Source organism: Doryrhamphus excisus, chromosome 12 (genome assembly GCF_030265055.1).
Source record: "Doryrhamphus excisus isolate RoL2022-K1 chromosome 12, RoL_Dexc_1.0, whole genome shotgun sequence".
NCBI lineage: Eukaryota > Metazoa > Chordata > Actinopteri > Syngnathiformes > Syngnathidae > Doryrhamphus > Doryrhamphus excisus.
This window is the reverse complement of record NC_080477.1, coordinates 1,470,957-1,482,500: the sequence shown is the minus strand read 5'-3', so window position 1 is coordinate 1,482,500 and position 11,544 is coordinate 1,470,957. Positions and strand designations below refer to the sequence as shown.

Sequence of the window (11,544 nt, the reverse complement as noted above, 5' to 3'; positions counted from 1 at the left end):
CTACTAGCCTATTATGTACTAACGTACTTACTCATAGTACATACCTACTTACTGGTACCTACTATCTATTTATTCTATTGATCTTGCACACCTTAATTACATGCTTCCTTACTTACATACTGTACTTCATTACTTACTTGCTGACCTACTAGCCTATTTACCTATCTACCTCCTTACTTACATTCTTACTTATATGTCCTTACTTTTTTGCTTAGTTATATACTTACGTACTTACTCATAGTACATACCTACATGACTGGTACCTACTATCTATTTATTCTATTTATCTTGCATACCTTACTTACATACTTCCTTACTTACATACAGTACTTCATTGCGTACTTGCTGACCTACTAGCCTATTTACCTATCTACCTCCTTACGTACATTCTTACTTATATGTCCTTACTTTCTTGCTTAGTTATATACTTACGTACTTACTCATAGTACATACCTACTTACTGGTACCTACTATCTATTTATTCTATTGATCTTGCACACCTTACTTACATACTTCCTTACTTACATACAGTACTGCATTACTTACTTGCTGACCTACTAGCCTATTTACCTATCTACCTCTTTACGTACATTCTTACTTATATGTCCTTACTTTATTGCTTAGTTATATACTTACGTACTTACTCATAGTACATACCTACTTACTGGTACCTACTATCTATTTTATTTATCTTGCATACCTTACTTACATACTTCCTTACTTACATACAGTACTTCATTACGTACTTGCTGACCTACTAGCCTATTTACTTATCTACCTCCTTACGTACATTCTTACTTATATGTCCTTATTTTCTTGCATAGTTATATACTTACGTACTTACTCATAGTAATACCTACTTACTGGTACCTACTATCTATTTATTTTACTTATCTTGCATACCTTACTTACATACTTCCTTACTTACATACAGTACTGCATTACTTACTTGCTGACCTACTAGCCTATTTACTTATCTACCTCCTTACGTATATTCTTACTTATATGTCCTTACTTTCTTGCTTAGATATATACTTACGTACTTACTCATAGTACATACCCACTTACTGGTACCTACTATCTATTTATTCTATTGATCTTGCATACCTTACTTACATACTTCCTTACTTACATACAGTACTTCATTACGTACTTGCTGACCTACTAGCCTATTTACCTATCTACCTCCTTACGTACATTCTTACTTATATGTCCTTACTTTCTTGCTTAGTTATATACTTACGTACTTACTCATAGTACATACCTACTTACTGGTACTTACTATCTATTTATTCTATTTATCTTGCATACCTTACTTACATACTTCCTTACTTACATACAGTACTTCATTACGTACTTGCTGACCTATTAGCCTATTTACCTATCTACCTCCTTACGTACATTCTTACTTATATGTCCTTGCTTTCTTGCATAGTTATATACTTACGTACTTACTCATAGTACATACCTACTTACTGGTACCTACTATCTATTTATTCTATTGCTCTTGCATACCTTACTTACATACTTGCTTACCAACTGATCTACTTATGTTCTTACTTAGATCCTTACTTACTTAGTTACTGACCAACTTATTTACTGATTTACTTACAAATGTACAAATATTTATTGGCAACCTTGCAAATATTTATTTGCCTACTTATCTACTTCCGTATTTACTGACTGAGTTACTTACTGGTACCTACTTACTGACTAACTGACTTATCTACTAACGTACCTACTTACTGACTGTTGATCGAATGTTCCTACTTATTTACATGCATACCTACTGACTAACTTACTAATATACTTATATACTAACTAACATACTTACCGCCTGACTGAGTGACTTCATTTCATACTGACTTAGCGTACCCACTTACTTATTTACTGACTGACATACCACATACTAACTTACATAGCTACTTACGTACTGACTGATGATCTTTCAGTACCAACTTACTAACTTACTTATCTACTTAAATACTTACCTCCTGACTGTCTTACTTACTTACCCTTTTACATACTAACCAATTTAAAGTACCTACTTACTTACTAACTTCATTCATTCATTTTCTACCGCTTTTTCCTCACGAGGGTCGCGGGGGGTGCTGGAGCCTATCCCAGCTGTCTTCGGGCGAGAGGCGGGGTACACCCTGGACTGGTCGCCAGCCAATCACAGGGCACATATAGACAAACAACCATTCACACTCGCATTCATACCTATGGACAATTTGGAGTGGCCAATTAACCTAGCATGTTTTTGGAATGTGGGAGGAAACCGGAGTACCCGGAGAAAGCCCACGCATGCACGGGGAGAACATGCAAACTCCACACAGAGATGGCCGAGGGCGGGGACCGAACCCTGGTCTCCTAGCTGTGAGGTCTGCGCACTAACCACCAGACCGCCGTGCCGCCACTTACTAACTTAATCTACTAATTTACAGATTATCTAATAAACCTACTTACTTACATACTTATCTACTGACTAACTTACCCACTTGCTAACACACTTACTTACTTTCCCATTTACTAACTTACTTACATACTGACTGTCTTGAGTTTATTCTATCCAGCTCAACCACCTTTTTACTTTTGTCCTGGAACAGGAATTTTGGTGCAACGTGTGCCAAGCGTGTCATTTATTCATTCCTCATTCCTGACCAACCCCCAGCAGGCTGAAGCTCAGAGCTGTCAGCCGTGGGCACAAGCTGAAACCTTAATAGGTTTTTAAGTGTTTGTCATTAATAATGCCGCATGCACGCACCAGCTGATCCATCAACGTAAGATACGTATGTAGGTTTGTGGGCCGCCATCATTAGGCCGGGACATGCAGTCGCCCTCCTCCGCTGGAGAGCCTGTCAATCATCTGACTGCTATTGGACCGATGCTCAGGACATCACTGAAATGTCCGATGCACTTGTTAGCACTGGAGGGTTTTCCACCCTGTTCACAGATGTTGGAATAAAATAATCTGGGAACTTTTGCTGTGGAAAAGGACCAATCCCAACACGATGTTTAAGATTAATGTAAGTCAATAAAACAATCCTAAACTTAATTGTATTTATAATGGTTGAATGATTCGGTTGAGCTGGTTTCATAATTACACCTTTTGAGTGTTAAGTTGGTGTGTGATGAGTTTAGTGTTCTTTGTAAGAACACTAACACATTCCAAAAACATGCTAGGTTAATTGGCGACTCCAAATTGTCCGTAGGTATGAATGTGAGTGTGAATGGTTGTTTGTCTATATGTGCCCTGTGATTGGCTGGCCACCAGTCCGGGGTGTACCCCGCCTCTCGCCCCAAGAAGACAGCCGGGATAGGCTCCAGCACCTTCCTGTGACCCTCGTTAGGATAAGCGGTAGAAAATGAATGAATGAATGAATGATTCGGTTGAGCTGGTTTCATAATTATACCTTTTGAGTGTTAAGTTGGTGTGTGATGAGTTTAGTGTTCTTTGTAAGAACACTAACACATTCCAAAAAACATGCTAGGTTAATTGGCGACTCCAAATTGTCCATAGGTATGAATGTGAGTGTGAACGGTTGTTTGTCTATATGTGCCCTGTGATTGGCTGGCTAACAGTTCAGGGGTGTACCCCGCCTCTCGCCCCAAGAAGACAGCCGGGATAGGCTCCAGCACCTTCCCGTGACCCTCGTTAGGATAAGCGGTAGAAAATGAATGAATGAATGAATGATTCGGTTGAGCTGGTTTCATAATGAGACCTTTTGAGTGTTAAGTTGGTGTGTGATGAGTTTAGTGTTCTTTGTAAGAACACTAACACTAATACACTAATACTGTGCTCGTGAGGATAAGCGGTAGAAAATGAGTGAATGAATGATTGTTTGAATGAATGAATGATGTGGCTGCACGACGGAGGAGTGGTTGGTGCTCAGACCTCACAGCGAGGAGAACTGGGTTCAATTCCACTGTCGGCCATCTCTGTGTTGAGATTGCATGTTTTTTCCGGGTATTCCGGTTTCCTCCCACATTCCAAAAACATACAATACAAACAAAATAATTCCCCAAATGAAAGAAAGCAGCCTGAAAAGAAGGTTTCATTTTTGTATTATGAACAGCAGAAGCAATATTTTTATATTGTTATTAAAATTATTTGCTTCCCAGCCACGGCACATCATGTCCCCCATTTTACATTTTAATATCCTCATCAGGATTTCTTCGTTTTTTGTTTTTTTTTGTTGAAAGAGCTTTCCATAACACTCACTGGCAGTACTTGTAAATGCCATGTGTGATCGGTTCATCGTCAAGGACCATGGTCGAAACCGACAGTTTAGGTGGACTCCCCAGGCACTGTCAAGACCAGGGGTGGGCAAACGTTTTGACTCGCGGGCCGCATTGATTTAACAAAATTGACAGGGGGGGGTTGGGGGGGGGCAGACTATATAGTATTTTACATGCAACAGTCCTATTTTTACGCATATTTTACATATAAAAGTGTCATGCAATCTGCTATATGTGCACTTTGAAATCATTTATTTGATGTAAAGTGTGTTGGAAATTAAATGTATTATTATTTTTATTATTATTATTGTCTTTATTATTACTATTCTATATATATATATATTATATTAGATTTGTTATTATTAGTTGTAGTAATGTCATTATCATTATATTATTATTGTTATTATTGTTCTTAATAATAATAACAATAACGATATTACGACTATTATTATATTAATATTATTAACAACAATATGAATATAATAATAGTAATATTATTATTAACAACATTCTTATTATTATTATTATTGTCATTATTTTTATTTTTATTTTTGTGCTTGTGTTACTTTTACCAGGAGCATTTTGTAAACAACAGACCACATCAAATAACGAAATTGATAAAGCAGCTACCTCAACCATCAAAAAGTTGGCCCAAGCCACGATGCCAAGTTATGTGTTGAGTTTAAATGAAATACTTTGGAAAAAAACAGGCGGGCCATATTGAAACACTTGGCGGGCCGCATGTGGCCCCCGGGCCGTAGTTTGCCCACCCCTGGTCAAGACCCACATAACAGGCCTTGAGTCGAAAGTCCACCAAGGACCAGTCAAAGACCAGGCTAGGCTTACAGGGAAGGTACAGTCCTAAAGCCAAAACACATATTACGTATATGGACGTGTATTCAAAGCATGGAGTCGACAAGAAGCTACCAAACAACGCTAACGTATACAAGCATGTGGAACGTCCGCTATCTGAAACAGATGGCGCACAGCGGCCAACAGGACCGCGAGCGCACTTGAGGCCTGAGATGACGTATGATGCCCACATGATGCCTGGCGAAGAAAAATATGCTAACCTCGCCGCTATCATGGCTGACTGAACAGGACGCCATCGTGGGTGTGATGGTCTCTGTTTACATGCGTGTGTGTTTGTCTCATCTCGGAGGTAAAGCCCAGTTATTGGCCGACTGCCCTCCACTTTCTCAAGTGTATGTATGTGTGTGTGTGTGTGTGTGTGTGTGTGTGTGTGTGGCGTGAGAGTGGTGGGACAGGCCATGATTGCCACCACCTGCGGCTCAGCTGTGGGTTGCAGCAGAATGAGAAGAAAAAATTGAGGAGAGGAGCCAAGATATTGGAGGGGAGGTGAAAGAGGAGTACATAATTACATGGCAGACCAGAAGCTCATTTCCAGGTAGTCCAACAACACACACACACACACACACACACACACCCACACAAGACCTTCCTCCTATCACCCACTCCACCTCCCTCATGTCTTCATTTGGGAGAAAACAATCCATCAGATAAAGGTCAGGTATACCTCCACCCTCACTATACCGGGCACACACACACACATGCACACAAAACACACACAAAACACACACAAAACACACACGGAGGAAATTACAAAAACAAAATGTGAAATCTCAAAGCATGTCGCTGTTGACAAAATATTGCAGAGTAAAAAAAAACATATCATGAAAGATACAGGGCTGCACAGTGGATGAGTGGTTAGCGCGTAGACCTCACAGCAAGAAGACCCGAGTTCAATCCCACCCTCGGCCATGTCTGTGTGGAGTTTGCATGTTGGGTTTTCTCCCACATTCCAAAAAACATGCTAGGTTAATTGGAGTGGGAAAGAAGGACAAAGTAAGAAGCTAAAAATGTACCATTTCCACACTGAATGGGAGGAGAGCTTTTTTTTTTTCTACTCCCATCATGTTGGAAGTGCCATGGCTGACTCCATGCAATGTTAAAGGGGGACCTATTAGGCTCATTTTTTGGCCCTTTGTATTGAATGGACTCCTATAGAGCAGCTACACACAATAACAGCCCACAAAACACACATGGAGGAAATTACGAAAACAAAATGTGAAATCTCAAAGCATGTCGCTGTTGACAAAATATTGCAGAGTAAAAAAAAACATATCATGAAAGATACAGGGCTGCACAGTGGCCGAGTGGTTAGCGCGTAGACCTCACAGCAAGAAGACCCGAGTTCAATCCCACCCTCGGCCATGTCTGTGTGGAGTTTGCATGTTGGGTTTTCTCCCACATTCCAAAAAACATGCTAGGTTAATTGGAGTGGGAAAGAAGGACAAAGTAAGAAGCCAAAAATGTACCATTTCCACACTGAATGGGAGGAGAGCTTTTTTTTCTACTCCCATCATGTTGGAAGTGCCATGGCTGACTCCATGCAGTGTTAAAGGGGGACATATTAGGCTCATTTTTGGCCCTTTGTATTGAATGGACTCCTATAGAGCAGCTACACACAATAACAACACACAAAACACACACGGAGGAAATTACGAAAACAAAATGTGAAATCTCAAAGCATGTCACTGTTGACAAAATATTGCAGAGTTTAAAAAAACATATCATGAAAGATGCAGGACTTGCACGGTGGTCGAGTGGTTAGCGCGTAGACCTCACAGCAAGAAGACCCGAGTTCAATCCCACCCTCGGCCATGTCTGTGTGGAGTTTGCATGTTGGGTTTTCTCCGGGTACTCCGGTTTCCTCCCACATTCCAAAAAACATGCTAGGTTAATTGGCGACTCCAAATGGAGTGGGAAAGAAGGACAAAGTAAGAAGCTAAAAATGTACCATTTCCACACTGAATGGGAGGAGAGCTTTTTTTTCTACTCCCATCATGTTGGAAGTGCCATGGCTGACTCCATGCAATGTTAAAGGGGGACATATTAGGCTCATTTTTTGGCCCTTTGTATTGAATGGACTCCTATAGAGCAGCTACACACAATAACAGCACACAAAGCTTTATAGATCTTCCAGAATCTGCGCCAATTCAGCTGTAGTTATTTGGATTTAGTGGTTCCCACAAAACATTACACCAGAATAACTTGAATTTGTTTTCAATATTTTGGACTAATAATAGGCCATAGTGGGCTGCACGGAGGTTGAGTGTTTAGCGTGCAGGCCTCACAGCTAGGAGACCCGAGTTAAATTCCACCCTCGGGCATCTCTGTGTGGAGTTTGCATGTTTTCTCCGGGTACTCCGGTTTCCTCCCACATTCCAAAAACATGCTAGGTTAATTAGCCACTCCAAATTGTCCATAGGTATGAATGTGAGTGTGAATGGTTGTTTGTCTATATGTGCCCTGTGATTGGCTGGAAACCAGTCGAGCGTATACCCCGCCTCTCGCCCCAAGACAGCTGGGAGAGGCTCCAGCACCCTCCACGACGATCGTGAAGATAAGCAGTAGACAATGAAATTTTTTTAAAATGGCGACAGTTTGACACTGGAACAGATCTTTTCTATTGCCATTACTTCCTGTGGAGAAACCAAGCCATCAACAGAATGGATTGTGTTGGGGATTTTTTCAATGTTATTCGTTCTCAGTTCATTGTTTTTTTTTTTTTTTTTTTGCCAAAATGGCCCTGGGATAGATTGTTTCTTATTATTATTATTAAGTTCTAATTATTTGTAAAGGCACGATGCTACTCAGTTTGAGTAGAAATAGATAAAAGGAGACACAGATTAATGAATATGGATGATCTTTGTCAGTCATCTATTGTATAGAATTGCCACTTCATTGATGCCGCCATGCTCTATAAAAACCAATAAATAAAATAATTCCCCAAATGAAAGAAAGCAGACTGAAAAGAACGTTTCATTTTTGTATTATGAACAGCAGAAGCAATATTTTTATATCGTTATTAAAATTCTTTGCTTCCCAGCCACGGCACATCGTGTCCCCCGGAGGAGATATTTTAATATCCTTACATTTTAATATCTCATCGGGATTTCTTCCATTTTTTTTTTTTTTTGAAAGGGCTTTCCATAACACTCACTGGCAATACGTGTAAATGCCATGTGTGATTCCTGAATAATAACTTCCGGCCTATTCAACCAAAAGTGTATTGAACGCCATTTTAATGTAAGAGTTTATTGCCTGCATCATTTTGAAGCAGGGCCAAGGTCAACAAGCTATTTCAAGTCACGGAAATGTGATATTAAATATATACACGCCATCACTTTGTTTGAGAAGTTCCACACAGAGGTCAAAATCATTTCAATTGAGGTAAAACGCAACGCGCTACCTGGATTCAACCCGCAGGGGCGCTGTTGAGCTGTGAGGTCTATGCGCTAACCACTCGAACACTGTGCAGCCCTGTATCTTTCATGATATGTTTTTTTTTACTCTGCAATATTTTGTCAACAGCGACATGCTTTGAGATTTCACATTTTGTTTTCGTAATTTCCTCCATGTGTGTTTTGTGTGTTGTTATTGTGTGTAGCTGCTCTATAGGAGTCCATTCAATACAAAGGGCCAAAAATGAGCCTAATATGTCCCCCTTTAACACTGCATGGAGTCAGCCATGGCACTTCCAACATGATGGGAGTAGAAAAAAAAGCTCTCCTCCCATTCAGTGTGGAAATGGTACATTTTTGGCTTCTTACTTTGTCCTTCTTTCCCACTCCATTTGGAGTCGCCAATTAACCTAGCATGTTTTTTGGAATGTGGGAGGAAACCGGAGTACCCGGAGAAAACCCACGCACAAGAAGGGTGGGATTGAACTCAGGTCTTCTTGCTGTGAGGTCTACGCGCTAACCACTCGACCACCGTGCAAGTCCTGCATCTTTCATTATATGTTTTTTTAAACTCTGCAATATTTTGTCAACAGCGACATGCTTTGAGATTTCACATTTTGTTTTCGTAATTTCCTCCATGTGTGTTTTGTGTGTTGTTATTGTGTGTAGCTGCTCTATAGGAGTCCATTCAATACAAAGGGCCAAAAATTAGCCTAATATGTCCCCCTTTAACACTGCATGGAGTCAGCCATGGCACTTCCAACATGATGGGAGTAGAAAAAAAAGCTCTCCTCCCATTCAGTGTGGAAATGGTACATTTTTGGCTTCTTACTTTGTCCTTCTTTCCCACTCCATTTGGAGTCGCCAATTAACCTAGCATGTTTTTTGGAATGTGGGAGGAAACCGGAGTACCCGGAGAAAACCCACGCACAAGAAGGGTGGGATTGAACTCAGGTCTTCTTGCTGTGAGGTCTACGCGCTAACCACTCGACCACCGTGCAAGTCCTGCATCTTTCATGATATGTTTTTTTAAACTCTGCAATATTTTGTCAACAGTGACATGCTTTGAGATTTCACATTTTGTTTTCGTAATTTCCTCCATGTGTGTTTTGTGTGTTGTTATTGTGTGTAGCTGCTCTATAGGAGTCCATTCAATACAAAGGGCCAAAAATGAGCCTAATATGTCCCCCTTTAACACTGCATGGAGTCAGCCATGGCACTTCCAACATGATGGGAGTAGAAAAAAAAGCTCTCCTCCCAATCAGTGTGGAAATGGTACATTTTTAGCTTCTTACTTTGTCCTTCTTTCCCACTCCAATTAACCTAGCATGTTTTTTGGAATGTGGGAGAAAACCCAACATGCAAACTCCGCACAGACATGGCCGAGGGTGGGATTGAACTCGGGTCTTCTTAAAAAAAAGTTATTTCCTGGTTCATTAAAGGGAAGGTGGCAGGGCTCACATCATTTATATTATCTGTATAAAACATTCTGAATGAGCCTTCTCCATTTCTAATCATTTAATCATTCTTTTCACCATTTTTGCTCATCTCACCTTCATGGGCTGAAATGATTCACGCCACCAGGATGTGTGGGTGTGTGAACAGACTTATTCCTTATTAAATACAGGCAATAGTTAACCCAGATATGCTCTAGATCCAGCTAGCAAGTTACCAAATGTTCTCATTCCTGTATCAGCCAATAGAAATACTGAGAATAATCGCTAAAAGGACATAAATAATCCATAATAAAATGGCATTATATGACAATAATGGAAATATTTCTATAATAATGACAACAGGAGCTACTGTTGTGGCTGTGCTCTAGCTAAAACTAAACTCTGGACTCTTGGCCAGCCAATCACAGGGCACATATAGGCAAACAACCATTCACACTCACATTCATACCTATGGACAATTTGGAGTGGCTAATTAACCTAGCATGTTTTTGGAATGTGGGAGGACATGCAAACTCCACACAGAGATGGCCGAGGGTGGAATTGAACCCTGGTCTCCTAGCTGTGAGGTCTGCACGCTAACCACTCACTCGCCGTGCAGCTGGCTAACAACCAATTGAACGAAATTAACAAAATTAACTAAATGACCAAAATTAAGTAAATTAACAAAATTAACAAAATTAATGAAATTAACAAGGCCTATGCGCTAACCACTCGCCCACCGTGCAGCCCTACTCTTATTTCACTTCATGAGTAGAGCTGCGCGGTGGAATTGAACCCGGGTCTCCTAACTGTGAGGTCTGCACGCTAACCACTCGACCACCGTGCAGCCCTACTCTTATTTCGCTTCATGAGTAGGGCTGCACAGCGGAATTGAACCCGGGTCTCCTAGCTGTGAGGCCTGCGTGCTAACCACTCGCACCTTGCAGCTGGCTAACGACCAATTACCAAAATTACCAAAATTACCAAAATTACCAAAATCACCAAAATTAACAAAATTAACAAAATTAACAAAATTAACAAAATTAACCAAATTAACCAAATTAACAAAATTAACAAAATTAACCAAATTAACCAAATTAACCAAATTAACCAAATTAACCAAATTAACCAAATTAACAAAATTAACAAAATTAACAAAAAACCCCGAAATGACCAAAATGAACTAAATGACCAAAATGAACGAAATGACAAAAATGACCAAAATGACCAAAATGAACGAAATGACCAAAATGACCAAAATGACCAAAATGACCAAAATGACCAAAATGACCAAAATGACCAAAATGACCAAAATGACCAAAATGACCAAAATGACCAAAATTAACAAAATTAACAAAATTAACAAAAATTGTTAATTGTGGCTGCAACCACCGTTCAGCCCTACTCTTATTTCACTTCCTGAGTAGGGCTGCACGGTGGAATTGAACCCGGGTCTCCTACCTGTGAGGCCTACACTGCTAACCACTCGACCACTGTGCAGCCCTACTCTTATTTCACTTCATGAAATAAAATCAAACAGGGACATGTTTGCTAACAGCTAACAAATATGCAACATTTTAGGCAAATTGAAAGTAACA

At 40.1% G+C, this 11,544-nt stretch overlaps 1 protein-coding gene across 4 annotated transcripts in view; it reads right to left on the bottom strand.

The window, feature by feature from the left end:
* The window catches only part of LOC131139253 (carbohydrate sulfotransferase 8-like), a 296,426-nt gene that overhangs the window by 63,188 nt on the left and 221,694 nt on the right, over positions 1-11,544 (bottom strand). The gene's annotated exons all lie outside the window — the stretch shown is intronic.